Source organism: Triturus cristatus, chromosome 4_1 (assembly GCF_964204655.1).
Source record: "Triturus cristatus chromosome 4_1, aTriCri1.1, whole genome shotgun sequence".
In the NCBI taxonomy this organism is placed as follows: Eukaryota; Metazoa; Chordata; class Amphibia; order Caudata; family Salamandridae; genus Triturus; species Triturus cristatus.
Window position 1 is genome coordinate 136,498,204 of NC_140585.1, and position 15,000 is coordinate 136,513,203.

At 39.7% G+C, this 15,000-nt stretch overlaps 5 non-coding genes across 5 annotated transcripts; all 5 read right to left on the bottom strand.

The window, feature by feature from the left end:
- Positions 1-1,137: 1,137 nt before the first annotated feature.
- On the bottom strand, positions 1,138-1,210 carry TRNAR-UCG (transfer RNA arginine (anticodon UCG)). The gene has a single exon. It is a non-coding gene; the product is annotated as a tRNA-Arg (tRNA).
- A 9,454-nt stretch (positions 1,211-10,664) lies between these two features.
- TRNAR-UCG (transfer RNA arginine (anticodon UCG)) lies at positions 10,665-10,737 on the bottom strand. The gene has a single exon. It is a non-coding gene; the product is annotated as a tRNA-Arg (tRNA).
- A 647-nt stretch (positions 10,738-11,384) lies between these two features.
- Positions 11,385-11,457, bottom strand: TRNAR-CCU (transfer RNA arginine (anticodon CCU)). Its single transcript has one exon. It is a non-coding gene; the product is annotated as a tRNA-Arg (tRNA).
- Positions 11,458-12,252: 795 nt separating this feature from the next.
- Positions 12,253-12,325, bottom strand: TRNAR-UCG (transfer RNA arginine (anticodon UCG)). Its single transcript has one exon. It is a non-coding gene; the product is annotated as a tRNA-Arg (tRNA).
- A 2,234-nt stretch (positions 12,326-14,559) lies between these two features.
- TRNAR-CCU (transfer RNA arginine (anticodon CCU)) lies at positions 14,560-14,632 on the bottom strand. Its single transcript has one exon. It is a non-coding gene; the product is annotated as a tRNA-Arg (tRNA).
- Positions 14,633-15,000: the final 368 nt, after the last annotated feature.

Here is a 15,000-nt window from a genome sequence, read left to right on the forward strand (position 1 = left end):
TGTCACCACCTCTAGAAACAAGATTCACACCAATCCAATTCAAATCATTTTTTCCAAAAGAATATGTTCTGGCCGGTCGAAAATGCATCTCACAAAAATAGGCATTTAAAAATCTACTTTGCAGTTTCAGAACACTAACATGACTGTGAAGTGTACACAAGTAAAATGGGACAGTTTCAAAGTACCTAATCCCTCATAAACTTCTGAGAGGAAGCATGTAATAAATCTACCTAATTTTCTGGAAAAGAAAGAGGGAGGATTTTTGTTATCACCTCAGATGGGACTCGAACCCACAATCCCTGGCTTAGGAGGCCAGGGCCTTATCCATTTGGCCACTGAGGCACACATGCATAGCTCTTTTCTAGAGGCATTATTTAAATGTATTCTATGGTCAGACACCGGTGTGTGCACACAGGGCATTTCTCACTTCTCTCTATAAGTAAACTTCCCATTTTCATCCTCTTCCATCCCCGACTTTAACGCTCTCTTCTATGCTATAATGGAGACTTTGCAATTTTAGCAAGTGGAGAGAAATTGGAGAACCACTTTCGACTCCACACTTCTTCTTCACTTACTTCTTTTCTCAATATACTGGGCTTAGAAAATGGTATCAAGCCATCCTTATCATCAGTAGGACACGGAAAGAGGCACTAAGTCTCCTAACCAAGTTCAACCACACTTTGCAACTTAACCATTGCACTACAAATTAGGCAATGGGGGCATCAGCAAAGGCAGCCAATGTGCCGATCCTTTATACATTTTGTGTAGTACTTTTCTTACTCGGAGGCAAAATCAGCACTTTAACTGCCCAAATCATACAGATTTTACACATGTACCACTCTATGCACACATAGGCACACACCTTGCAGTTCTTCTACACACACTTAAGCTAAAAACCCATTCTGTCACGTCAAAATTCTGCAAACCTATTACATATTCAGTGCATCGGCATAGAAGCACTTTTTAATGCCACTAAAATGCACAAGTAGTTAGACTGAAGATGCAACCTGAATGAGTTTACAGTATGTACTCCACTTTATTAATGATTAGTACTGAGAAAGTGAGGACTACAAGAGTATTGGAAAAGACTTTTTCCACTCTGAATGTAAAGCAGATTGTGTGACCATTGGCCAAAAACGACCACGAAGGGACTCGAACCCTCAATCTTCTGATCCGAAGTCAGACGCCTTATCCATTAGGCCACGCGGTCATCCGTTCACCTGAGATGATTTTTATCATGTAGGTGGTATGCATGGATGGAGAACATATTATTGAAAGGTATTCAGGTTTACATCCCATAGTGTTCTTTCAGCTCTTTTCGCTGGAAGCACTTTTTTGGAATCTATATATTGAGAATTTTATGAGTACGATATGCTTTTGTTTTCCTTTTTGCATACAAACCTCTTTCCTCATGAGTTTAAAGCTCATTTGTATGCTCTACATAGCTCTGGACGTTTCCAGACGTGGATTAAAACTGTTTTGAAAGTAGTACAAATTGCTCCTTCCTGCATATGCTAATTTTTCACACTCACAAAGTTTGTATACGTTTTATGAATCCTGGCTTGACCTATTCAAGTAGCTGAAAGCCTGTCACCACCTCTAGAAACAAGATTCACACCAATCCAATTCAAATCATTTTTTCCAAAAGAATATGTTCTGGCCGGTCGAAAATGCATCTCACAAAAATAGGCATTTAAAAATCTACTTTGCAGTTTCAGAACACTAACATGACTGTGAAGTGTACACAAGTAAAATGGGACAGTTTCAAAGTACCTAATCCCTCATAAACTTCCGAGAGGAAGCATGTAATAAATCTACCTAATTTTCTGGAAAAGAAAGAGGGAGGATTTTAGTTATCAACTCAGATGGGACTCGAACCCACAATCCCTGGCTTTGGAGGCCAGTGCCTTATCCATTAGGCCACTGAGACACACATGCATAGCTCTTTTTTAGAGGCATTATTTAAATGTATTCTATGGTCAGACACCGGTGTGTGCACACAGGGCATTTCTCACTTCTCTCTATAAGTAAACTTCCCATTTTCATCCTCTTCCATCCCCGACTTTAACACTCTCTTCTATGCTATAATGGAGACTTTGCAATTTTAGCAAGTGGAGAGAAATTGGAGAACCACTTTCGACTCCACACTTCTTCTGCACTTACTTCTTTTCGAATATATACTGGGCTTAGAAAATGGTATCAAGCCATCCTTATCATCAGTAGGACACGGAAAGAGGCACTAAGTCTCCTAACCAAGTTCAACCACACTCTGCAACTTAACCATTGCACTACAAATTAGGCAACGGGGGCATCAGCAAAGGCAGCCAATGTGCCGATCCTTTATACATTTTGTGTAGTACTTTTCTTACTCGGAGGCAGAATCAGCACTTTAACTGCCCAAATCATACAGATTTTACACATGTACCACTCTATGCACACATAGGCACACACCTTGCAGTTCTTCTACACACACTTAAGCTAAAAACCCATTCTGTCACGTCAAAATTCTGCAAACCTATTACATATTCAGTGCGTCGGCATAGAAGCACTTTTTAATGCCACTAAAATGCACAAGTAGTTAGACTGAAGATGCAACCTGAATGAGTTTACAGTATGTACTCCACTTTATTAATGATTAGTAATGAGAAAGTGAGGACTACAAGAGTATTGGAAAATACTTTTTCCACTCTGAATGTAAAGCAGATTGTGTGACCATTGGCCAAAAACGACCACGAAGGGACTCCAACCCTCAATCTTCTGATCCGAAGTCAGACGCCTTATCCATTAGGCTACGCGGTTATCCGTCCACCTGAGATGATTTTTATCTTGTAGGTGGTATGCATGGATGGAGAACATTTTATTGAAAGGTATTCAGGTTTACATCCCATAGTGTTCTTTCAGCTCTTTTCGCTGGAAGCACTTTTTTGGAATCTATATATTGAGAATTTTATGAATACGATATGCTTTTGTTTTCCTTTTTCCATACAAACCTCTTTCCTCATGAGTTTAAAGCTCATTTGTATGCTCTACATAGCTCTGGTCGTTTCCAGACGTGGAGTGAAACTGTTTTGAAAGTAGGACAAATTGCTCCTTCCTGCATATGCTAATTTTTCACACTCACATAAGTTGTATACGTTTTATGTATCCTGGCTTGACCTATTCAAGTAGCTGAAAGCCTGTCACCACCTCTAGAAACAAGATTCACACCAATCCAATTCAAATCATTTTTTCCAAAGGAATATGTTCTGGCCGGTCGAAAATGCATCTCACAAAAATAGGCATTTAAAAATCTACTTTGCAGTTTCAGAACACTAACATGACTGTGAAGTGTACACAAGTAAAATGGGACCGTTTCAAAGTACCTAATCCCTCATAAACTTCTGAGAGGAAGCATGTAATAAATCTACCTAATATTCTGGAAAAGAAAGAGGGAGGATTTTTGTTATCACCTCAGATGGGACCCGAACCCACAATCCCTGGCTTAGGAGGCCAGTGCCTTATCCATTAGGTCACTGAGGCACACATGCATAGATCTTTTCTAGAGGCATTATTTAAATGTATTCTATGGTCAGACACCGGTGTGTGCACACAGGGCATTTCTCACTTCTCTCTATAAGTAAACTTCCAATTTTCATCCTCTTCCATCCCCAACTTTAACGCTCTCTTCTATGCTATAATGGAGACTTTGCAATTTTAGCAAGTGGAGAGAAATTGGAGAACCACTTTCGACTCCACACTTCTTCTTCACTTACTTCTTTTCTCAATATACTGGGCTTAGAAAATGGTATCAAGCCATCCTTATCATCAGTAGGACACGGAAAGAGGCACTAAGTCTCCTAACCAAGTTCAACCACACTCTGCAACTTAACCATTGCACTACAAATTAGGCAACGGGGGCATCAGCAAAGGCAGCCAATGTGCCGATCCTTTATACATTTTGTGTAGTACTTTTCTTACTCGGAGGCAAAATCAGCACTTTAACTGCCCAAATCATACCGATTTTACACATGTACCACTCTATGCACACATAGGCACACACCTTGCAGTTCTTCTACACACACTTAAGCTAAAAACCCATTCTGTCACGTCAAAATTCTGCAAACCTATTACATATTCAGTGCATCGGCATAGAAGCACTTTTTAATGCCACTAAAATGCACAAGTAGTTAGACTGAAGATGCAACCTGAATGAGTTTACAGTATGCACTCCACTTTATTAATGATTAGTAATGAGAAAGTGAGGACTACAAGAGTATTGGAAAAGACTTTTTCCACTCTGAATGTAAAGCAGATTGTGTGACCATTGGCCAAAAACGACCATGAAGGGACTCAAACCCTCAATCTTCTGATCCGAAGTCAGAAGCCTTATCCATTAGGCCACGCGGTCATCCGTTCACCTGAGATGATTTTTATCATGTAGGTGGTATGCATGGATGGAGAACATATTATTGAAAGGTATTCAGGTTTACATCCCATAGTGTTCTTTCAGCTCTTTTCGCTGGAAGCACTTTTTTGGAATCTATATATTGAGAATTTTATGAGTATGATATGCTTTTGTTTTCCTTTTTGCATACAAACCTCTTTCCTCATGAGTTTAAAGCTCATTTGTATGCTCTACATAGCTCTGGACGTTTCCAGACGTGGAGTGAAACTGTTTTGAAAGTAGTACAAATTGCTCCTTCCTGCATATGCTAATTTTTCACACTCACATAGGTTGTATAAGTTTTATGAATCCTGGCTTGACCTATTCAAGTATCTGAAAGCCTGTCACCACCTCTAGAAACAAGATTCACACCAATCCAATTCAAATCATTTTTTCCAAAAGAATATGTTCTGGCCGGTCGAAAATGCATCTCACAAAAATAGGCATTTAAAAATCTACTTTGCAGTTTCAGAACACTAACATGACTGTGAAGTGTACACAAGTAAAATGGGACAGTTTCAAAGTACCTAATCCCTCATAAACTTCCGAGAGGAAGCATGTAATAAATCTACCTAATTTTCTGGAAAAGAAAGAGGGAGGATTTTTGTTATCACCTCAGATGGGACTCGAACCCACAATCCCTGGCTTAGGTGGCTAGTGCCTTATCCATTAGGCCACTGAGGCACACATGCATAGCTCTTTTCTAGAGGCATTATTTAAATGTATTCTATGGTCAGACACCGGTGTGTGCACACAGGGTATTTCTCATTTCTCTCTATAAGTAAACTTCCCATTTTCATCCTCTTCCATCCCCGACTTTAATGCTCTCTTCTATGCTATAATGGAGACTTTGCAATTTTAGCAAGTGGAGAGAAATTGGAGAACCACTTTCGACTCCAGACTTCTTCTTCACTTACTTCTTTTCTCAATATACTGGGCTTAGAAAATGGTATCAAGCCATCCTTATCATCAGTAGGACACGGAAAGAGGCACTAAGTCTCCTAACCAAGTTCAACCACACTCTGCAACTTAACCATTGCACTACAAATTAGGCAATGGGGGCATCAGCAAAGGCAGCCAATGTGCCGATCCTTTATACATTTTGTGTAGTACTTTTCTTACTCTGAGGCAAAATCAGCACTTTAACTGACCAAATCTTACAGATTTTACACATGTACCACTCTATGCACACATAGGCACACACCTTGCAGTTCTTCTACACACACTTTAGCTAAAAACCCATTCTGTCACGTCAAAATTCTGCAAACCTATTACATATTCAGTGCGTCGGCATAGAAGCACTTTTTAATGCCACTAAAATGCACAAGTAGTTAGACTGAAGATGCAACCTGAATGAGTTTACAGTATGTACTCCACTTTATTAATGATTAGTAATGAGAAAGTGAGGACTACAAGAGTATTGGAAAATACTTTTTCCACTCTGAATGTAAAGCAGATTCTGTGACCATTGGCCAAAAACAACCACGAAGGGACTCGAACCCTCAATCTTCTGATCCGAAGTCAGACGCCTTATCCATTAGGCCACGCGCTCATCCGTCCACCTGAGATGATTTTTATCATGTAGGTGGTATGCATGGATGGAGAACATATTATTGAAAGGTATTCAGGTTTACATCCCATAGTGTTCTCTTAGCTCTTTTCGCTGGAAGCACTTTTTTGGAATCTATATATTGAGTATTTTATGAGTACGATATGCTTTTGTTTTCCTTTTTGCATACAAACCTCTTTCCTCATGAGTTTAAAGCTCATTTGTATTCTCTACATAGCTCTGGAAGTTTCCAGACGTGGAGTGAAACTGTTTTGAAAGTAGGACAAATTGCTCCTTCCTGCATATGCTAATTTTTCACACTCACATAAGTTGTATACGTTTTATGTATCCTGGCTTGACCTATTCAAGTAGCTGAAAGCCTGTCACCACCTCTAGAAACAAGATTCACACCAATCCAATTCAAATCATTTTTTGCAAAGGAATATGTTCTGGCCGGTCGAAAATGCATCTCACAAAAATAGGCATTTAAAAATCTACTTTGCAGTTTCAGAACACTAACATGACTGTGAAGTGTACACAAGTAAAATGGGACCGTTTCAAAGTACCTAATCCCTCATAAACTTCTGAGAGGAAGCATGTAATAAATCTACCTAATATTCTGGAAAAGAAAGAGGGAGGATTTTTGTTATCACCTCAGATGGGACCCGAACCCACAATCCCTGGCTTAGGAGGCCAGTGCTTTATCCATTAAGCCACTGAGGCACACATACGTAGCTCTTTTCTAGAGGCATTATTTAAATGTATTCTATGGTCAGACACAGGTGTGTGCACACAGGGCATTTCTCACTTCTCTCTATAAGTAAACTTCCCATTTTCATCCTCTTCCATCCCCGACTTTAACGCTCTCTTCTATGCTATAATGGAGACTTTGCAATTTTAGCAAGTGGAGAGAAATTGGAGAACCACTTTCGACTCCACACTTCTTCTTCACTTACTTCTTTTCTCAATATACTGGGCTTAGAAAATGGTATCAAGCCATCCTTATCATCAGTAGGACACGGAAAGAGGCACCAAATCTCCTAACCAAGTTCAACCACACTCTGCAACTTAACCATTGCACTACAAATTAGGCAACGGGGGCATCAGCAGAGGCAGCCAATGTGCCGATCCTTTATACATTTTGTGTAGTACTTTTCTTACTCGGAGGCAAAATCAGCCCTTTAACTGCCCAAATCATACAGATTTTACACATGTAGCACTCCATGCACACATAGGCACACACCTTGCAGTTCTTCTACACACACTTAAGCTAAAAACCCATTCTGTCACGTCAAAATTCTGCAAACCTATTACATATTCAGTGCGTCGGCATAGAAGCACTTTTTAATGCCACTAAAATGCACAAGTAGTTAGACTGAAGATGCAACCTGAATGAGTTTACAGTATGTACTCCACTTTATTAATGATTAGTAATGAGAAAGTGAGGACTACAAGAGTATTGGAAAAGACTTTTTCCACTCTGAATGTAAAGCAGATTGTGTGACCATTGGCCAAAAACGACCACGAAAGGACTCGAACCCTCAATCTTCTGATCCGAAGTCAGACGCCTTATCCATTAGGCCACACGCTCATCCGGCCACCTGAGGTGATTTTTATCATGTAGGTGGTATGCATGGATGGAGAACATATTATTGAAAGGTATTCAGGTTTACATCCCATAGTGTTCTTTCAGCTCTTTTCGCTGGAAGCACTTTTTTGGAATCTATATATTGAGAATTTTATGAGTACGATATGCTTTTGTTTTCCTTTTTCCATACAAACCTCTTTCCTCATGAGTTTAAAGCTCATTTGTATTCTCTACATAGCTCTGGAAGTTTCCAGACGTGGAGTAAAACTGTTTTGAAAGTAGGACAAATTGCTCCTTCCTGCATATGCTCATTTTTCACACTCACATAAGTTGTATACGTTTTATGTATCCTGGCTTGACCTATTCAAGTAGCTGAAAGCCTGTCACCACCTCTAGAAACAAGATTCACACCAATCCAATTCAAATCATTTTTTCCAAAGGAATATGTTCTGGCCGGTCGAAAATGCATCTCACAAAAATAGGCATTTAAAAATCTACTTTGCAGTTTCAGAACACTAACATGACTGTGAAGTGTACACAAGTAAAATGGGACCGTTTCAAAGTACCTAATCCCTCATAAACTTCTGAGAGGAAGCATGTAATAAATCTACCTAATATTCTGGAAAAGAAAGAGGGAGGATTTTTGTTATCACCTCAGATGGGACCAGAACCCACAATCCCTGGCTTAGGAGGCCAGTGCCTTATCCATTAGGCCACTGAGGCACACATGCATAGCTCTTTTCTAGGGGCATTATTTAAATGTATTCTATGGTCAGACACCGGTGTGTGCACACAGGGCATTTCTCACTTCTCTCTATAAGTAAACTTCCCATTTTCATCCTCTTCCATGCCCGACTTTAACGCTCTCTTCTATGCTATAATGGAGACTTTGCAATTTTAGCAAGTGGAGAGAAATTGGAGAACCACTTTCGACTCCACACTTCTTCTTCACTTACTTCTTTTCTCAATATACTGGGCTTAGAAAATGGTATCAAGCCATCCTTATCATCAGTAGGACACGGAAAGAGGCACTAAGTCGCCTAACCAAGTTCAACCACACTCTGCAACTTAACCATTGCACTACAAATTAGGCAACGGGGGCATCAGCAAAGGCAGCCAATGTGCCGATCCTTTATAAATTTTGTGTAGTACTTTTCTTACTCAGAGGCAAAATCAGCACTTTAACTGCCCAAATCATACAGATTTTACACATGTAGCACTCTATGCACACATAGGCACACACCTTGCAGTTCTTCTACACACACTTAAGCTAAAAACCCATTCTGTCACGTCAAAATTCTGCAAACCTATTACATATTCAGTGCATCGGCATAGAAGCACTTTTTAATGCCACTAAAATGCACAAGTAGTTAGACTGAAGATGCAACCTGAATGAGTTTACAGTATGTACTCCACTTTATTAATGATTAGTACTGAGAAAGTGAGGACTACAAGAGTATTGGAAAATACTTTTTCCACTCTGAATGTAAAGCAGATTGTGTGACCATTGGCCAAAAACGACCATGAAGGGACTCGAACCCTCAATCTTCTGATCCGAAGTCAGACGCCTTATCCATTAGGCCACGCGGTCATCCGTCCACCTTAGATGATTTTTATCATGTAGGTGGTATGCATGGATGGAGAACATATTATTGAAAGGTATTCAGGTTTACATCCCATAGTGTTCTTTCAGCTCTTTTGCTGGAAGCACTTTTTTGGAATCTATATATTGAGAATTTTATGAGTACGATATGCTTTTGTTTTCCTTTTTCCATACAAACCTCTTTCCTCATGAGTTTAAAGCTCATTTGTATGCTCTACATAGCTCTGGACGTTTCCAGACGTGGAGTGAAACTGTTTTGAAAGTAGTACAAATTGCTCCTTCCTGCATATGCTAATTTTTCACACTCACATAGGTTGTATAAGTTTTATGAATCCTGGCTTGACCTATTCAAGTAGCTGAAAGCCTGTCACCACCTCTAGAAACAAGATTCACACCAATCCAATTCATATCATTTTTTCCAAAGAAATATGTTCTGGCCGGTCGAAAATGCATCTCACAAAAATAGGCATTTAAAAATCTACTTGGCAGTTTCAGAACACTAACATGACTGTGAAGTGTACACAAGTAAAATGGGACCGTTTCAAAGTACCTAATCCCTCATAAACTTCTGAGAGGAAGCATGTAATAAATCTACCTAATTTTCTGGAAAAGAAAGAGGGTGGATTTTTGTTATCACCTCAGATGGGACTTAAACCCACAATCCCTGGCTTAGGAGGCCAGTGCCTTATCCTTTAGGCCACTGAGGCACACATGCATAGCTCTTTTCTAGAGGCAATATTTAAATGTATTCTATGGTCAGACAGCGGTGTGTGAACACTGGGCATTTCTCACTTCTCTCTATAAGTAAACTTCCCATTTTCATCCTCTTCCATCCCGGACTTTAACGCTCTCTTCTATGCTATAATGGAGACTTTGCAATTTTAGCAAGTGGAGAGAAATTGGAGAACCACTTTCGACTCCACACTTCTTCTTCACTTACTTCTTTTCTCAATATACTGGGCTTAGAAAATGGTATCAAGCCATCCTTATCATCAGTAGGATACGGAAAGAGGAACCAAGTCTCCTAACCAAGTTCAACCACACTCTGCAACTTAACCATTGCACTACAAATTAGGAAAAGGGGGCATCAGCAAAGGCAGCCAATGTGCCGATCCTTTATACATTTTGTGTAGTACTTTTCTTACTCGGAGGCAAAATCAGCACTTTAACTGCCCAAATCATACAGATTTTACACATGTAGCACTCTATGCACACATAGGCACACACCTTGCAGTTCTTCTACACACACTTAAGCTAAAAACCCATTCTGTCACGTCAAAATTCTGCAAACCTATTACATATTCAGTGCGTCGGCATAGAAGCACTTTTTAATGCCACTAAAATGCACAAGTAGTTAGACTGAAGATGCAACCTGAATGAGTTTACAGTATGTACTCCACTTTATTAATGATTAGTAATGAGAAAGTGAGGACTACAAGAGTATTGGAAAAGACATTTCCACTCTGAATGTAAAGCAGATTGTGTGACCATTGGCCAAAAACGACCACGGAGGGACTCGAACCCTCAATCTTCTGATCCGAAGTCAGACGCCTTATCCATTAGGCCACGCGGTCATCCGTCCACCTGAGATGATTTTTATCATGTAGGTGGTATGCATGGATGGAGAACATATTATTGAAAGGTATTCAGGTTTACATCCCATGGTGTTCTTTCAGCTCTTTTCGCTGGAAGCACTTTTTTGGAATCTATATATTGAGAATTTTATGAGTACGATATGCTTTTGTTTTCCTTTTTCCATACAAACCTCTTTCCTCATGAGTTTAAAGCTCAATTGTATGCTCTACATAGCTCTGGACGTTTCCAGACGTGGAGTGAAACTGTTTTGAAAGTAGTACAAATTGCTCCTTCCTGCATATGCTAATTTTTCACACTCACATAGGTTGTATAAGTTTTATGAATCCTGGCTTGACCTATTCAAATAGCTGAAAGCCTGTCACCACCTCTAGAAACAAGATTCACACCAATCCAATTCAAATCATTTTTTCCAAAGGAATATGTTCTGGCCGGTCGAAAATGCATCTCACAAAAATAGGCATTTAAAAATATACTTTGCAGTTTCAGAACACTAACATGACTGTGAAGTGTACACAAGTAAAATGGGACAGTTTCAAAGTACCTAATCCCTCATAAACTTCCGAGAGGAAGCATGTAATAAATCTACCTAATTTTCTTGAAAAGAAAGAGGGAGGATTTTTGTTATCACCTCAGATGGGACTCAAACCCACAATCCCTGGCTTAGGAGGCCAGTGCCTTATCCATTAGGCCACTGAGGCACACATGCATAGCTCTTTTCTAGAGGCATTATTTAAATGTATTCTATGGTCAGACACTGGTGTGTGCACACAGGGCATTTCTCACTTCTCTCTATAAGTAAACTTCCCATTTTCATCCTCTTCCATCCCCGACTTTAACGCTCTCTTCTATGCTATAATGGAGACTTTGCAATTTTAGCAAGTGGAGAGAAATTGGAGAACCACTTTCGACTCCACACTTCTTCTTCACTTACTTCTTTTCTCAATATACTGGGCTTAGAAAATGGTATCAAGCCATCCTTATCATCAGTAGGACACGAAAAGAGGCACTAAGTCGCCTAACCAAGTTCAACCACACTCTGCAACTTAACCATTGCACTACAAATTAGGCAACGGGGGCATCAGCAAAGGCAGCCAATGTGCCGATCCTTTATACATTTTGTGTAGTACTTTTCTTACTCAGAGGCAAAATCAGCACTTTAACTGCCCAAATCATACAGATTTTACACATGTAGCACTCTATGCACACATAGGCACACACCTTGCAGTTCTTCTACACACACTTAAGCTAAAAACCCATTCTGTCACGTCAAAATTCTGCAAACCTATTACATATTAAGTGCGTCGGCATAGAAGCACTTTTTAATGCCACTAAAATGCACAAGTAGTTAGACTGAAGATGCAACCTGAATGAGTTTACAGTATGTACTCCACTTTATTAATGATTAGTACTGAGAAAGTGAGGACTACAAGAGTATTGGAAAATACTTTTTCCACTCTGAATGTAAAGCAGATTGTGTGACCATTGGCCAAAAACGACCACGAAGGGACTCGAACCCTCAATCTTCTGATCCGAAGTCAGACGCCTTATCCATTAGGCCACGCGGTCATCCGTCCACCTGAGATGATTTTTATCATGTAGGTGGTATGCATGGATGGAGAACATATTATTGAAAGGTATTCAGGTTTACATCCCATAGTGTTCTTTCAGCTCTTTTCGCTGGAAGCACTTTTTTGGAATCTATATATTGAGAATTTTATGAGTACGATATGCTTTTGTTTTCCTTTTTCCATACAAACCTCTTTCCTCATGAGTTTAAAGCTCATTTGTATGCTCTACATAGCTCTGGACGTTTCCAGACGTGGAGTGAAACTGTTTTGAAAGTAGTACAAATTGCTCCTTCCTGCATATGCTAATTTTTCACACTCACATAGGTTGTATAAGTTTTATGAATCCTGGCTTGACCTATTCAAGTAGCTGAAAGCCTGTCACCACATCTAGAAACAAGATTCACACCAATCCAATTCATATCATTTTTTCCAAAGGAATATGTTCTGGCCGGTCGAAAATGCATCTCACAAAAATAGGCATTTAAAAATCTACTTGGCAGTTTCAGAACACTAACATGACTGTGAAGTGGACACAAGTAAAATGGGACCGTTTCAAAGTACCTAATCCCTCATAAACTTCTGAGAGGAAGCATGTAATAAATCTACCTAATATTCTGGAAAAGAAAGAGGGAGGATTTTTGTTATCACCTCAGATGGGACCAGAACCCACAATCCCTGGCTTAGGAGGCCAGTGCCTTATCCATTAGGCCACTGAGGCACACATGCATAGCTCTTTTCTAGAGGCATTATTTAAATGTATTCTATGGTCAGACACCGGTGTGTGCACACAGGGCATTTCTCACTTCTCTCTATAAGTAAACTTCCCATTTTCATCCTCTTCCATCCCCGACTTTAACGCTCTCTTCTATGCTATAATGGAGACTTTGCAATTTTAGCAAGTGGAGAGAAATTGGAGAACCACTTTCGACTCCACACTTCTTCTTCACTTACTTCTTTTCTCAATATACTGGGCTTAGAAAATGGTATCAAGCCATCCTTATCATCAGTAGGACACGGAAAGAGGCACTAAGTCGCCTAACCAAGTTCAACCACACTCTGCAACTTAACCATTGCACTACAAATTAGGCAACGGGGGCATCAGCAAAGGCAGCCAATGTGCCGATCCTTTATACATTTTGTGTAGTACTTTTCTTACTCAGAGGCAAAATCAGCACTTTAACTGCCCAAATCATACAGATTTTACACATGTAGCACTCTATGCACACATAGGCACACACCTTGCAGTTCTTCTACACACACTTAAGCTAAAAACCCATTCTGTCACGTCAAAATTCTGCAAACCTATTACATATTCAGTGCGTCGGCATAGAAGCACTTTTTAATGCCACTAAAATGCACAAGTAGTTAGACTGAAGATGCAACCTGAATGAGTTTACAGTATGTACTCCACTTTATTAATGATTAGTACTGAGAAAGTGAGGACTACAAGAGTATTGGAAAATACTTTTTCCACTCTGAATGTAAAGCAGATTGTGTGACCATTGGCCAAAAACGACCACGAAGGAACTCGAACCCTCAATCTTCTGATCCGAAGTCAGACCACTTATCCATTAGGCCACGCAGTCATCCGTCCACCTGACATGATTTTTATCATGTAGGTGGTATGCATGGATGGAGAACATATTATTGAAAGGTATTCAGGTTTACATCCCATAGTGTTCTTTCAGCTCTTTTCGCTGGAAGCACTTTTTTGGAATCTATATATTGAGAATTTTATGAGTACGATATGCTTTTGTTTTCCTTTTTCCATACAAACCTCTTTCCTCATGAGTTTAAAGCTCATTTGTATGCTCTACATAGCTCTGGACGTTTCCAGACGTGGAGTGAAACTGTTTTAAAAGTAGTACAAATTGCTCCTTCCTGCATATGCTAATTTTTCACACTCACATAGGTTGTATAAGTTTTATGAATCCTGGCTTGACCTATTCAAGTAGCTGAAAGCCTGTCACCACCTCTAGAAACAAGATTCACACCAATCCAATTCATATCATTTTTTCCAAAGGAATATGTTCTGGACGGTCGAAAATGCATCTCACAAAAATAGGCATTTAAAAATCTACTTGGCAGTTTCAGAACACTAACATGACTGTGAAGTGTACACAAGTAAAATGGGACCGTTTCAAAGTACCTAATCCCTCATAAACTTCTGAGAGGAAGCATGTAATAAATCTACCTAATTTTCTGGAAAGAAAGAGGGTGGATTTTTGTTATCACCTCAGATGGGACTTGAACCCACAATACCTGGCTTAGGAGGCCAGTGCCTTATCCATTAGGCCACTGAGGCACACATACATAGCTCTTTTCTAGAGGAAATATTTAAATGTATTCTATGGTCAGACAGCGGTGTGTGAACACTGGGCATTTCTCACTTCTCTCTATAAGTAAACTTCCCATTTTCATCCTCTTCCATCCCCGACTTTAACGCTCTCTTCTATGCTATAATGGAGACTTTGCAATTTTAGCAAGTGGAGAGAAATTGGAGAACCACTTTCGACTCAACACTTCTTCTTCACTTACTTCTTTTCTCAATATACTGGGCTTAGAAAATGGTATCAAGCCATCCTTATCATCAGTAGGACACGGAAAGAGGCACCAAGTCTCCTAACCAAGTTCAACCACACTCTGCAACTTAACCATTGCACTACAAATTAG